The following is a 15,856-nucleotide window of genomic DNA, read 5'->3' on the forward strand; positions in this document are numbered from 1 at the left end:
CGGATGCCAGCTCAAAGGGACTGGCAGCCATGCTTTTGCAGCGAAGGGAAGGTGAGGACAAATGGCGCTTTGTGTACTGCGTGAGTAAGAAGACGACCGAGGCTGAAAGCAATTACCACTCATCAAAACTGGAGCTGATGGCCATTGTGTGGGCTGTCGACAGACTGCGGTCCCTTCTATTGGGAATACATTTCACCGTCGTGACAGACTGCCAGGATCTCGTGTACCTGAACGCGCAACGCACGCAGAAGCCACAAATTGCCCGCTGGTACGACCTAATTCAGGAATTTGATTTCTCTGTGAAACACCGACCGGGAACGCAGATGACGCATGTGGATTCCCTCAGCCGAAACCCTCTGGAACCTGCCGAAGACACCTTGGGTGCAATAATGGATGACAAGCTGGAGGTGTTTGCGGTTGGGACATTCGACGACCAGATACTGACTATCCAGAGAGGTGACAAGGAGCTGAGAGAAATAATCAAGATTTTAGAGAAACCGAAACAGGAACGCACGAAGGAAGAAACTGCAAGGGTTGACGGCTACGCACTCGACAACGCTAAACTTGTGAGAACCGACCGTGGAAGCCAAGTTGGCAGGTTCGTCGTGCCAAAGTCGATGAGGAAGGCAGTCGTTGTGAGGTGCCACGACCTGCAGGGACATTTTTCAACTGACAGAACGGTTGCAAAAATCAAAGAAAAATTTTGGTTCCCCAGAATGCACCGATATGTGCGGAGGCATATCGCTCAATGCTTTGAATGCATTTACAACAAAGTGCCAGGAGGAAAGAGACCAGGACTTCTTCACCCCATCTCGCCCGGAAGGCGACCGTTCGAGGTCTTGCATATGGACCATCTGGGGCCTTTCGTGAGGAGTAAGAGGAAAAATCAATTTTTGTTGGTTCTCGTCGACAACCTGACCAAATTTGTGAAGATATTCGCCACACGAGACACGTCTGTGAAACATGTTCTTCGCGCTTTCGAAGAACTAATATATGAGAGAGGACTACCGGCTACGGTGATAGACCGTGGGAATTGCTTCACATGAAAGGAGTTTGAGAAGTTTTGCAACCAGAGGACGATAAAACACGTTCTGAACTCCACGCGCCATCCCCAGGCAAACGGACAAGTGGAAAGGGTTAACCGCACTGTGTTGCCAGCCATCACAACATTGATTAGAGATGCTGACCATCGTGACTGGGATGAACGGATAACGCAAGCAGAGAGCTTCATGAACAATGCTGTAAACAAATCCACGAACAAAACGCCGTTCGAGCTACTGCATGGCTACAGGCCAGACTTCTACGCTGCAGCCTTGCAACAGTTAAACGCAACCACAGATCCGCGTGAAGACCCAAACGAACTTCGGGCTAACGCTAGAGCTCGGATTTTGAACGAGCAGCAGCAGAGCAAGCAAGCATACGACCGCCGATACTTCCCCGCAAAGCTCTATGAAGTGGGAGAGGTGGTTTTTATGAAAAGAGCGCCTCAGCAAACAGGAAAACCGACGAAAACACAAGTGAGATACCGAGGACCGCTTGTTATAAATGAAGTCCTGCCGTCGGACACCTATCGAATTGCTGATTTGGCAAGACGAGGCAAGGAAGGGAAAGGAAGGGAAAACTTTATTTACACTAATGGTTTTTCCTGCGGTTTGGGGGCATCTTCAAAGACGTCTTGGTTCTACCCCCAGGAGCCTTCTCTGTCGAAGTCGTCCGCCTCTAATCAGTGGTCGGTTGCCCTCAGTCCAGGGCTCCGCTGGCCACTGCCGCCCGTTGAGCTCGCTGTACCAGACCTTGTTGGTCACAATTTGCGACGACTGCGCACGTGTCGCAGCTGAAGGGATGGCCGATGACAGACAGCGGCACCAGAGATGACGACGACAGTACTTCGGACGAGGAAGATGAAGATACCGCGTGCGATGATGCGGGAGAGACCTGCTTGAGTGCTCGACCACAGAGAACGCGACGACCTCCCGAAAGATTTCAGCCGAACTAAGGAACTACAAAAAAAAAACCCTGCCAGAACGAGGCAGGCAGTCGCATTTAACCAGTGTTTCTCCTTATTCATCGTCTTTTTGTGCATCTAAATGGGTGTTGCTTTATACCGTGTCAGCAAAAAAGTGTTTGATGTCTGTCCATATACGTGCATTGCAGTTTATGAAAATTGTACTCCCCTGTGCTTGTTTGAGTGCTTTTAAATTTCTTCATCTTCTTTTGCGTGTGCTTCCGTTTAACGAGGGCGTCAAACAAGTCAGGATGCCCGAGTGTTAGCGGGCGCCATTTTGACGTGTTTTCTATTTGTTTCTGCGAGGACCGTCCGTCCCTTTCTTTTTTTTACGAGCGACGTGGTGCGTGTCTTACACCCCCGTGCGAGAGCCGGTGGGCGGCAGCTGCGGCGGTGCGCGCTGTGCCCCGAAGCAGCGTTCCCATTTCGGAGGGGCGGCCGAGGCTCGGACGCTGGCCCGCACCAAACCCCCGGCGTTTCTTGGGAGAGAGACTCTCGCACGTGTTCGTCTTTTCTCTGTATGTTTACGTGTTTTTTGAGAGCATTTGTGTGTTTGTAACGGTTAGAGTGTCAACTTTGACACAGAGCAGACCCCTCATTGGGCGGCCCAGAAAAAGAGCAAGGGTTAGAGTGTCAACTTTGACACAGAGCAGACCCCTCTTTGGGCGGCCCAGAAAAAGAGCGGGAAACGAGCGAGACGGGTCTAGTGCGGTCGTGTGTGTCAGGTGTGTGCGCGAGCGGTTCGCTGAGCGGAGCGTTGTGCTTAGAGTGTATAAGTAGGGCTTTGTGCTTTGTATATATATTAAACTTGCATATTCTTAAGTGTAATTTATAGTCCGTCTTTCTATCTACATATATAAATAGTTCTTCATTGTATATTAGTTAGCCGAATAAGCTAACACTTTCTAGCCCGCCACGGTGGTCAGTGGTAAGGCGCCCGTCTACCGAGCCGGAGTACGCGGGTACGAACCCGACCGCGGCGGCCGCGTTTCGATGGAGGCGAAACGCAAGAACGCAAGAGGCGCCCGTGTGCTGCGCGATATCAGTGCACGTTAAAGATCCCCAGATGGTCGAAATTATTCCGGAGACCTCCACTATGGCACCTTTCTCTCTTTCCCCCTTCACTGCCACCTTCCCTTCCCTTACGGCGCGGTTCAGGTGTCCGCCGAGATATGTGAGACAGATACTGCGTCATTTCCTTTCCTCAAAAACCAATTTATTTATTTAGGTGTGCAGTGTTCCAAAAGGGCAGTTATGCGCCTTTCCTTTCTAGCCCGCCACAGTGGCTCAGTGGTAAGGCGCCCGTCTACCGAGCCGGAGTACGCGGGTACGAACCCGACCGCGGCGGCCGCGTTTCGATGGAGGCGAAACGCAAGAACGCAAGAGGCGCCCGTGTGCTGCACGATATCAGTGCACGTTAAAGATCCCCAGGTGGTCGAAATTATTCCGGAGACCTCCACTGCGGCACCTCTTTCTCTCTTTCTTCTTTCACTCCTACCTTCCTCCCTTCACTTACGGCGCGGTTCAGGTGTCGATACTGTGCCATTTCCTTTCCTCAAAAACCAGTTTACCAGCTTTTTTTTCTTTTTCAAAGCCAATTTTCAATTTACTCGCTGCGACCCGGTGTGGCTCAGTGGTTGGAGAGCTCGGCTACCGAGCCGGAGTACCTGGATTCGAACCCGACCGCGGCTGCAGCGTTTCTATGATGACGAAACGCAAAAAATCTCTGCCTCTCCCGTAACCGAGAGTAGAGTAAGCATGAAATCTTTACGGGCCTAATGTCATCTCGGTGGACACCCGAACCGCACCGTACAGGAAGGGAGGAACGCCACCACCCGTTCAGCGCGATGCCTTGCCATTTGAACGCAAGGTTTTTTGAGGAAAGGAAATGGCGCAGTAATTCTCTGCCATCTCGGTGGACACCCGAACCGTACCGTAATGGAAGGGAGGAACGCCACCACCCGTTCGGCGCGATTCCTTGCCCTTTGAACGCAGCGCTTCTCCCCCGGGCCCCTGTGCGCCTGCGCGGCTTTGCTTCGATGCGCGAAGCCCCTAAGAGATCACGTATGAGAACGAAGTGTAACGTGGCATTTATGTGCTTTTTGCACGCGTTATTAGAAATCGGAAATTATAATTCCGTGCATTATCAAACCCACAGCTCCACTGATATCTTGATAAACATTGAGAAGGCACTGGCAGCAGTTATTTTTTGTCTCGTTTGGAGACCAACCGGCGCTTGCATGCCGGTCGCGTAGGAGGGCTTAGAGAGTCTCGTTAAATCTCGTTAAGTCTCGTACGGTGCCCGGATGTTCTCGTTTCAGAGCCCGGAAGACTGGAATTCAGAGCCCGGATGACTGGAATTCAGTGCCCGGATGACTGGAATTCAGTGCCCGGATGACTGGATTTCAGTGCCCGGATGAGTGGATTTCAGTGCCCGGATGACTGGAATTCAGTGCCCGGATGACTGGAATTCAGTGCCCGGATGAGTGGATTTCAGTGCCCGGATGAGTGGATTTCCGTGCCCAGATGATGGCTCTCGGTCTCGGCGTTACGTCACCACACTGCCGACAACGGGAGCTAAAAGCATTTCATGCTTAAAAAAATCTCTGCCTCTCCCGTAAACGAGAGTAGAGTAAGCATGAAATGTTTACGGGCCTAATGTCATCTCGGTGGACACCCGAACCGCACCGTACAGGAAGGGAGGAACGCCACCACCCGTTCGGCGCGATGCCTTGCCCTTTGAACGCAGCGCTTCTCCCCCGGGCCCCTGTGCGCCTTTGCTTCGATGCGCGAAGCCCCTAAGAGATCACGTATGACAACGAAGTGTAACGTGGCATTTATGTGCTTTTTGCACGTGTTATTAGAAATCGGAAATTATAATTCCGTGCATTATCAAACCCACAGCTCCACTGATATCTTGATAAACATTGAGAAGGCACTGGCAGCAGTTATTTTTTGTCTCGTTTGGAGACCAACCGGCGCTTGCATGCCGGTCGCGTAGGAGGGCTTAGAAAGTCTCGTTAAATCTCGTTAAGTCTCGTACGGTGCCCGGATGTTCTCGTTTCAGAGCCCGGATGACTGGAATTCAGTGCCCGGATGAGTGGATTTCATTGCCCGGATGACTGGAATTCAGTGCCCGGATGACTGGATTTCAGTGCCCGGATGAGTGGATTTCAGTGCCCGGATGACTGGAATTCAGTGCCCGGATGACTGGATTTCAGTGCCCGGATGACTGGAATTCAGTGCCCGGATGAGTGGATTTCAGTGCCCGGATGATGGCTCTCGGTCTCGGCGTGACGTCACCACACTGCCGACAACGGGAGCTAAAAGCATTTCATGCTTAAAACATGGCTGGCCCAGGACCTATTGAACGCCTAACATAAAGGCTGTTGATAGTGAGTGAGTGAAAACTTTATTGTATCTTTCAAGGGATTCGCGGTTGTGAAGTCTCCGTCGTCTTCTCTGGCGCTGGCGACTTGAGGCTTCTCGTCAGCAAGGGTGGGCCCCTATTCCAAGGCTCCACTTAGTCGTGCTGCATCAGTCGCGTGCTGCACTAAGGCCCTTTGGGTCGCGAGCTCGCCGCTGGTGAGCCGACTCTTCCATTGCTCCGCACTCGGGTGTTCGTGTTGGTGGAATGCCTTGTTGCGTTCGCATTCCCACGTGATATGATAAAGTGTAGGTGTGGCATCGCACCAAGGGCAGGTGGCTCTGTATTGTGTCGGGAACATCTTATTAAGTATGTATAGGTTAGGAAAGGAGTTGGTCTGTAATCTGCGCCAGCCGGTCGCTTCCTCCTTTGTTAGGGCTTTGTGTGGTGGTGGATATCTAATTCTAGCTCCCCTATGCAAGTGCAAGGTCTCTGCGTATCCCCCCTCGCAAGCCTGTAGGCGAAGCTCCGGAGCATTTGACTGCCCTGCTCGGAATGCGTTACCTCGAGCTAGGCTGTCTGCCCTTTCGTTCCCCACTATGCCCGCGTGGCCCGGGATCCAGATTAGGTTATGCCTGGGTTTCTCCTCGGCGGAGGTTACCCCGCTGAGTATTTTAAGGGCTGTTCTGCTGATCCTGCCCCTCGTGTAGTTCCTACACGTCTCCTTCGAGTCCGTCAGTATGTTGAGAGATCGGCCCGTTCTGTAGCCTTCTGCTGCCGCCAGCGCAACGGCAATCTCTTCGGCCTCCGCTGTGCCGGCGACCTTTGCTGTGGCACACGTGATCATGTTGCCTTCCTTGTTTACCACTACCGTCGCGGCTACGCGTTCTCTCTCGCGCGGATATACGGCAGCGTCCGTGTATACGGTGTTGTCTAACTGGGCTAGCGTTCTCTCCACGTACTCGGCCCTCGCTTTTCGTCTGTTTTCGTGAAGATTGGGGTCCATGTTTTTCGGCAATGGTCCTACGTTAATGGTTTTCCTAAGGTGGTCCGGCACGTCTGCGTATCTGTCTACCAGTCCGCTCGTGTCCCGACCCAACCTTCTTAGGAGCGCTCGTCCCGTGGGGGTGCCTCTGAGTCTCGTGGTTTGCGTTCCCAGCAGAGCTTCGGCGAGCTCGCTGAAGGTGTTGCTGATGCCTAGCTGGAGCAACTTTTCGTTCGACGTGTACTTGGGTAGGTGCAGAGCAGTCCTGTACGCCTTCCTGAGAATGATGTCGGATTGCTCTCTTTCCGCCTTGGTCGTCGCGTGGTACGGCAGGGAGTACGTGACTCGGCTGACAATTAGGCTGTTAACTAGCTTGAGAGTGTCGTCTTCTCTCATTCCATATCTCTTTTGGGAGACTCTGTTGATCATACGGCCCACCTGCTCTGCCGCCTTACTCAGCAGGCTGATGGTGTGGCTGCATTTCCGGCTTCCTTGCAACCACATGCCCAGGATCCTTATCATGTTCTTTTCCTGGATGTTCTGTCCCTCGAGAAGGACCTCCAATGTCGCTTGGGTGGGATGCTTGCCGACCCTGAGGAGTTCCGACTTCTCCGTCGAGCATCTTAGGCCCCTCTCTCTGGTGTAAGTTTCTACGCAAGTTGCCGCTTCCTGTAGTTTTTCTTGCTTCTCCCCGAGTGATCCTTGGGTGACCCATATCGTGATGTCGTCGGCGTACATCGCGTGTTGGATGCCCTGGATCTCCTTGAGCCGTCTTGAAAGTCCAATCATTGCCATGTTGAAGAGGACGGGCGATATGACGGATCCTTGGGGTGTGCCTTTGCACGGCGTGGGGAAGACGTCGCTTCTCAGCTCGCCCAGCCCCACGGTCGCCGTTCTGTCGCTCAGAAAGGCTCTGACGTAATCGTGCGTTCTCTTCCCGCAGTTGGTGTTGTTGATGCCCTCCATGATGGCCGCGTGGCTTACGTTGTCGAAAGCCCCCTTTATGTCGAGGGCCATGACGACGTTTTCGCCCGCCTTCGGCATCGCCTCGAGCACTTCCTCCTTGAGTTGGAGCAGCACGTCTTGCATAGAGAGGTTGGCTCTCAACCCGTACATGCTGTCCGGGTACCATTGTTCGTTTTCCAGGTGCGACTGGATTCTCTTCGTGATCACTTTCTCGTACAGCTTGCCCAGGCACGACGTTAGAGATATCGGCCTGAGGTTCTCGATCTGGAGCTTCTTGCCTGGCTTCGGAATCATCACGACGACGGCGTGTTTCCACTCCGCCGGCACTCTTCCCTCTTGCCAGAGCTTGTTGAGGTAGATCGTAAGCTGATCTATCGCCTCGTCACTGAGGTTCCTTATTAGCGAGTTCCGAATCTTGTCCGCCCCCGCCGCCGTGTTCTTCGTGGCCGATCTTATCGCCTCGACGACCTCCTCTCTCGTGATGGGTCGGTCCATGGTCGGGTTCTCCTCGCCACGGTATTCTTCTCGGTAGCTCTCGACCTGATCTTTGCCGTAGCACTTGATCCGGACCTCTTCGAGTAGTTGTTCGTCCGTGCCTTCGTATTGGTGCACCAGCCTCTGTATCGACTTGCTGCCTTCGGATTTGTTTTTGCTCGGGTCCATGAGGGCCTTGAGGATCTGCCACGTTCTGGCTGTGCCGAGGGTGCCGTTCAGCGAGTTGCTGAATTGCTGCCACCCCTGCCTGGCCAGCTGCGTCGCGTACTGCTCCGTTTGCTTGGTTATATCGGCAATTTTCTTCTTTAGCTTCCTGTTGAGTTTTTGTCTCTTCCACCGCTTGGTGAGCCCGCGTCTCGCCTCCCATAGGTTGAGGAGCCGCTTGTCCACCTCCGGCGTTTGTTCCGTTCTGTCTACTTCTTTCGTGTATAGGTCTTGGATTCGTCTGAGTTGTTGGCTCCACTCTTCCGCAGAACCGATGTCGCCCTGGAGCTGCTTGCAGTGCGCTCTGAAGGCGTCCCAGTCCGTCAGCCGAGCCGTGCCAATCTTCCTCCTGACGTTGTCCGCCACCGTGCAGATCCTTATTATGTGGTGGTCGCTTCCAAGGTTCTCGAGTAGGTTTTCCCACTCCGCTTGTTTGGCGCCCCTTATGAAGGTTAGGTCGGGACTCGTGTCTGGACTGACGCTGTTCCCCTGCCTAGTCGGTTGATTCTCGTCGGTTAGCAGCTCGCATCCTACGTTCTCTGCCGCCGTGCAGATGCCGCGTCCCTTTTTGTCCTCTCTGTTATAGCCCCATCTCGGACTCTTGGCGTTAAAGTCGCCCGCTATGATTAAGGTGTTTTGTCCCGCCAACTTTTTCGCCTCCGCAAAGAGCCTAATAAAGTTCCCATTTGTTTGCTTGGGTGGGCTGTATAGATTTACGATATAGGTGCTTTTGGAATTTGTTTTCTTTTTGGGAATTATCTCTGTAATTACGTGTTCGACCTGGGTGTCCTCTATTTCTTTGTGTGCTATGGCTACTACTTGTTTGCTTATGAGGGTCGCAGTGCGACCGCTTTCCTGACACGTGTAGCCCCTGAGTGTTGGGGTCTTGTTTGTTTCTTGTAACATAATTACATCCGGTGGGGTTCCTCTGGTGTATATGAATTGCTGCAGGAGGCCCTGCTTACGCTTGTACCCCCTGCAGTTCCATTGCCAAAGTTCTAGCTGTTGGTGGCGTTCTGCCATGTTTTGTTATTGTTGTTTGTGTTGGGGGTCTCTGCGCCGAACCTGCGTTCGTTGAATAGTCTGTCTCTGGCGTCGTTGGTGGTTCTTTGCGTACTCTGGTTTTTAACATAGGTTCTAAAGTTCTGTTCTTGCAGCGCAAACTTTTGTTGCGTCTGTTGCAGTTCACTTTGCATTTGCTGCATCTGTCCCTGTAGAGCCATTATGAGGTTTTTTATATCAATGGGGTTTCCCCCTTCGTGGTTTTGTTGCGCCATGTCCATCGCCTGAGGTGGTGGAGTCGGCGTTCTAGCAGGCGAATAACCCGCCCTCATTTCTTGTTTCTCTCTGATAATGTCATTTAGTTGTTTCTTTAGTTGCCTCGATTCCTCGCGACTTTGCTCGTGTTCGCGCCTAAGGGCTCGTAATCTCTTCTAATAGTTGTTTGTCTTGTGTGGTTTGTGTGTTGTTAGTGTTAGAGTGCGGAGCAAAAAGTGATTTGGGAGGGCCGTCTCCCCAGCTCACCTTAACACCTCCGCCGCTCTTCTTCTTCTGTTGGCCCGGCTGCTGCTTTTGCTGCGGCTGTTGCTTGCCGGCGTTGCCCAGGGGTGGGTAGGACCCGTCCCGGTTGGACCCTCGGCTCTGGCTCCGGCTGCTGCCGCGGCTGCTCCGGCCCGGGTCCTGGCTCTCGTCCGGGAACCATCTTGGTCTTCTTCCCCGGCTGCGGCCTCGGCTGCGCCGCTGCTGCTGCCGGGGTCCCCACCGCAGCTCGCTCGCTGACTTGAGGCGTTGTTTGCAGTCTCTCGTGCCCACCGCGTGATCGCCGCCACACAGCAGGCACTTTGGTGTGCATTGGTGCCCTGCCGCCGGATTCTGGCATCCGCACTGCCTGCAGGTCCTGGTGTCCGGGTTCGGGCAGACGTCCATTCGGTGCCCCTGTTGGCCGCAGGCGTAGCACACCTGCCTCGTGGGCCGGTACGGGTAGCACCACATCTCCCCGCCGTAGTACAGCACCTGCTTCGGGAGAATGGGGCCGTCGAAGGTGACGACGGCCGTGCTAGATTTCCCGAGCATTCTGGCTGCCAGGATCTTCACGCCTTGCGTGCGGACTCTGAGGTTGGTCTTGAGTTCTTCCGGTGAGGTTCCCGGGTCCACGCCGTGGACGACCCCGCGCAGCGTTCCTTCCGGTGCTGCCACGTGTGCGTTGACGGCGTAGCTCTTGCCCCCGAAGCTCAGCTGCATGATGCGCCTAATCTTCTGGGCCGCTTCTTCGTTGTTGGTGCTGATGATGATGATGTTCGATCCGTTGCGCAGTCGGATGATGAGGTCTTCCGCCTTACATCCTTGTTCGGTAGCCGCGACTACCGCCCGCGCCACTTGGTGCGTCTGCAGGCTTTTAACAGCGAGTCCCCTCGGCCGCCCTAAAACAGGTAAGGCCGTGAATACGGACAACCTGAGGCCCATATCACTGACCTCATGTGCGGGCAAGCTTATGGAGACGATGGTACGGGATCGCCTCTCTCCATACCTGGAGAGTAAGGGCTTCTTTGCAGTCACCATGTTCGGGTTTCGCCCTCACATGTCTGCACAGGATGTCCTTCTCCAGCTGCACAGGGATGTAATACGACCCACAAGTATGCAACACAATGACAAAGCCATCCTCGCCCTTGATCTGAAAGGGGCTTTCGACAATGTGAAACACGGAAGCATCCTGGCCAACTTGAGTTCTACCGATTGTGGGGCTAGGACCTACGCGTATGTAAGAGATTTCTTGTCTAATCGCCAGGCCTTTCTTCGGATTGAGGACGAGGAATACGGCCCTTACATGATGGGAACACGGGGTACCCCTCAGGGAGCAGTGTTATCACCGCTCCTGTTCAACATTGCTATGATGCGCCTCCCAAGCCACTTGGCCCGGGTGGAAGGCATTCAACACGCGTTATATGCAGATGATATTACAATTTGGACCACTCAGGGGAGCCTTGGGGACATGGAGGACCGCCTTCAGCAGGCTGCTTCCATAGTCGATGCGTATGCTAATGACTGTGGGCTCCAATGTGCTCCAGCGAAATCAGAGCTTCTGCATGTCAGAGCGAACCCAAAGGATAGGACAGCAATACACATCTCTCTGTCAGGAGGTCCTATTAGAGAGGTGGAGGAGCTCCGTATTCTGGGCCTTTTCATTCACCAGAGACTCAGACCGGACTCCACTATTGCGAAACTCAAGAGAGTAGGCGAACAGGTAGGGCGCATGATCCGCCGCGTTTCCAACAAGCGGGGTGGTCTGCGGGGCAGGGACGCGCTTCGGCTCGTCTATGCCTTCGTGACTAGCCGGATCCTCTACGCCGTGCCATATCTCCGCACTACTAAGCAAGACGAGGCGCGAATAGACGCCATCATCCGCAAGGCAACTAAGCGAGCCCTGGATCTCCCGGTGGCTACCTCTAATGCCAAACTCAAGGCATTGGGGGTGCTAAACTCCTACCAAGAGCTGCGGGAGGCCCACCTCGTGAACCAATACACGCGGCTCACGCAGACGGCTCCTGGGCGCCGCCTGCTAAACCGCTTACACATCCAACACGACTGCACTCCAGAGGAGGCGGAGCGTATCCCAGTACTATGGCGCCATATGCTCTGGGTCTCCCCGCTCCCCCGTAACATGGACACCGACATGCATGAAAACAGACGACAAGCGCGGGCTCGGGTTCTTGAGAGACAACACGGCTCCCGACCCGGTGTATATTATGTAGACGTAGCAGGGCCATCGCCCACGGGATTTTACTCGGCCGCTGTCGTTCACCAGGAAATGCACGTTGATGGACTCTCCTTTCGAGCCCCGAATTCAATGCGGGCCGAGGAAGTAGCGATAGCGCTTGCTGCCGCCCACGCCAATTCGAGAATAATCATCACGGACTCCCGAAAAGCATGTGAACATTACTTGGCAGGGGAGATCTCCCCCTTAGCTGCTTGTATTCTACGACGGACTGCCACTGATCCAACACCCAAACGAATCATTTGGGCTCCTGGCCACCAGGGCTTACGAGGTAATGAGGCCGCTGACGCGGCTGCCCGAGCGCTTACTCACCGGGCTCCTCATCCCAGCTCTTCTGGCTCGGAGACTAACCAGCCGCTGCTGCGATTCAGGGAAATATTAACACATTATAGCGACAACCACCGCCTTTTCCCGGCCCCTGCAAAAGGGCTGAGTAAGACGGAGGAGCGAATTTTAAGGCGCCTGCAGACAGGTACTCTACTCTGTCCTGCAATAATAAAACATTACGATCCTAACACGGATGGGCGATGCCCACACTGTGGGGAGACCTGTGATATCTTCCACATGGTGTGGGCATGTACTCAAAATCCCCACCTCCCCCCCTCCCCTACCCCTTCCAGAGAGGCATGGGAGACTGCCCTCCTCAACTGCTCCTCGCTTGAGTCCCAAAGGGCTCTGGTGAAACGGGCGAGAGACGGGGCCTCGTCGTGCGGTGTCCCGGACTAGGGACGCCGACCATGTAGCGGGGCCACTCTGTGGCTCCCAAACTCTTTTTTACAATATAAAAGTTTTCACCACCACCACCCTCGGCCGAAGGACTATTTTAAGGTCGTCTCTGGGGAGCGGCGGCAGTCTTCGCCTCGGCGCTCCTACTCTCTCTTTCCTCTCCGGCGCAGCTGGCGTTCCATCTGTGACCTTCGCCGCGCCTAGGGAAGGCCCGTTCCCTAGGCTCGTTCCCGCCAAAACTTGCTGCTTGTTATCGCTGCATTGGCGTCTCTTCTGCCTTCTCGACATGGCGATTTCCCAATCTGCGTCGGTTCCGCCATTGTTGCTGACTTGTGAGCGTTGCGTCGATGGGGTGCTGCTTCCTAGGGCTTGGCTGCCCGCCGCCGCGGGTCCGCCTCGGACCTGTTGCTCGGGAGTCGCTTCGGTGGTGTCCTGGAGGTCTTCCTCCATGATTTCTTGCGAGTCGGCCGAAAATCTTGTCGGGCCTGTCGCTGAGGGTCGGTCGTAGCTGGGGTCGCTTGCTCGGGACATCGCTCCGGGTCTTCTTTACCTCGGGCCGAGGCCGGGGAGGCCGCGGAGCCCCGCTCTTTTGCTAAGCCTCGTTAGGCTTAACGCCTGGACGGCCACATGGAAAATTAAAATGCCGACAAAATCCAAAATATTGGAATCACCGGCTTGAATTTGGGGTCCTCGTGGTCCTCTTCACTTCCGGCGTCGATCCCAGCCAAAATTTTGGTGGTCCAGTCGGGTTGAACGGGTCAAAAAGCCCAAAAACTGCGGAGCGCATGTGACACGCGTCCGCTCGCCTCGGATGCTTGCAACACCTCCCAAGGCTGTTGATAAAAAAATGGCTGAGGCTTAACTTGGTTAAGCCTGGAGAATGCGAAGCAACATCGTGTCGCGTAATTTGGAGGCGCACAACCACAGCGACGGCGCGAGGTGGGCCCCCGTTTCTCCACTGTCGTGACGTCATTGTGTCACGTGGTGTGACGTCATCGTGTCACGTGATTTGGAGGCGCACATTCACAGCGACGGCGCCAGGTGGGCCCCCGTTTTCTACTGTCGTGACGTCATCGTGTCACGTGGTGTGACGTCATGTATCACGTGATCAAGGACTTTCTCCAAGGGAGGAAGGCGGTGATTAATTTCCACGACGCAGAGTCCCCCGGCATAAGGCTGGGCAGCAAAGGTACCCCGCAAGGCGCAGTACTGTCCCCCTTCTTATTCAACATAGCGATGAGAGGTCTCCCGGCCATGCTGAACAAGATCCCTGGTCTAAAATTCAGCATGTACGCGGACGACATAAACATGTGGATGAATAACGGAAGCGACGCGGAAATTGAGTGGAGTCTTCAAAGGGCAGCAGACGTAGTGGTGAAGTACGCGGCCGAAAGAGGCCTGGCGTGCTCACCGCAGAAGTCGGAGCTCTTCGTGTACAATAGCGACAGCAGGAACAAGAGAGACGTAGAAATTAAAGTGGTGGTGGGAGGCCTGGAGGTGCCCAGGGTCGAGGAAATGAGGATCCTAGGCATGTTTACCAACAAGAAAGGCAACAACACCAAAAAATTCAGGGGTAACTTTGACTGTCTAAAGTGGGTAGAGGCGGAAGCGTTTTCCGCACCACCTTCGCTGTTTCTGTGGCACTGGTGGCGTCACATATTGCCGCGTCTACAACAATAGCCGCTCGGCGGCTGTTCGGCCCGCAGCTCGTGCGCCACGCGGTTCGCTGCTGAAGAAGACGAAGCTCGACGTTCCATCCTGGCCGTCTCGGTGTGCGCTGGCATCATCTCGGTGTTGGCGTTCCTCTGCCGTCTGGACGCGGCGCTACCTGTACCAACTGCTACGTGACACTGGTGGAGGTTGCGGGCTCGACGTCCCATGTCCAACACCTCTTCAGACAGCCGCTCATCGAGTCCCGACCAGCTACCCCTTGTCTGCACGCCCGTTCACCGCAGCAGCCGCCGCCTCCTGGGACTGGTCCCAGAGTTTGGTCTTCTCCCAAAAGAGGCACGCACTCATCGACCTGGTGAGCATACCACCATGGCGCAGGCTAGCGCTTCACACTTGACGCTCCAGCAACCCCGCGTGCCAGCCAGCTTCCATGGCGTCACCTTCGAAGACGTTGAAGACTGGCTTGACCAGTTTGAGCGGGTTGCCGATTTCAACCAATGGAGCCCTGCGCAGAAGCTGCGGAACGTGTATTTCGCCCTCGAAGACGGAGCCAAGATTTGGTTCGAGAACAGGGAGGCCGATCTCCAAAGCTGGGATACCTTTCGCCAGCAGGTCCGGGACACCTTTGCTAGCACGGACCGCCGGGATCGTGCGCGGCGCCTCCTGGACGCCCGCGTCCAAAAGCCTAATGAGAGCGTTGCCATGTTCGCCGAGGACGTGACCCGTCTTTGTCGGCGCGCTGACCCAGATATGGCGGAATCCACGAAGCTCCGCCACCTGATGCAAGGTGTGAAGGACCAACTCTTCGCTGGTTTGGTCCGCAATCCCCCGCAGACGGTAGCCGACTTCATCAAAGAGGCGACCGCCATTGAGCGGGCCTTGCATCAGCGCTGCCGCCGAAATGACTCCTTGTGCGGTGAGCCAAGCGCCAGTGCGGCTTCTTTGAGCGTGTCCAGCGACAATGCGTCGCTGCGTGAGCTCATACGCGCGGTGGTCCGTGAAGAGCTGCAGAACCTGACCCTTGCCTCTTCTGATCCGACGGCTGCGGCTCTTACCGAGGTTGTGCGCGGCGAGATTCGCCAAGCATTTTCACCGCCTCCTCCACTCATGCCGGAGCCACGCCCCATGAGCTACGCCGCGGCTCTCCGTTCCGAGTTGCCACCTGTGCAACGCTTGCCGTACCACCCGCCGCCGCCAACCGCTCCGTCACCGTCATTCTACCAGCGGCCTCAGCGAGGACCTGCCATGCGTCCACCGGCCCGGAAGGCGGCTGTTTGGCGCACTTCTGATCAGCAGCCGCTCTGTTACCATTGCGGGGAAGCCGGCCACCTGTATCGCCGTTGCCCCTACCGTGAAATCGGCCTCCGGGGTTTCCCACGTGACGCTCCCTGTCCCCGTTTCGGTGAGCGACCCCACGAAATAGAGGAGTACCTTGCTGCCCATGACACCACCTCTACCTGCCGACCCCGATCTCCGTCTCCCGCACGCATCACGTCGCCCAGCCGCCAGGCTTTCCCAGATGGACGGCGGGGCCGGTCTCCAAGCCCGCGCCGGGGAAACTGAAAGCGGCGACCTCAGGGGGGAAGGTTGCTGAAAGCGGATATAACGAAGACCCCCGAACGCCGCCGGAGCGCGATGCCGAGATCCCGATGCCGCCGCAGCCCG

General features: G+C 55.3%; 1 pseudogene; it reads right to left on the reverse strand.

The window, feature by feature from the left end:
* Positions 1 to 8,975: 8,975 nt before the first annotated feature.
* LOC149348813 (uncharacterized) lies at positions 8,976 to 13,051 on the reverse strand (annotated as a pseudogene).
* Between the last annotated feature and the right edge of the window lie 2,805 nt (positions 13,052 to 15,856).

Source organism: Amblyomma mixtum, chromosome 4 (genome assembly GCF_055824585.1).
Source record: "Amblyomma mixtum isolate Tamu chromosome 4, ASM5582458v1, whole genome shotgun sequence".
NCBI lineage: Eukaryota > Metazoa > Arthropoda > Arachnida > Ixodida > Ixodidae > Amblyomma > Amblyomma mixtum.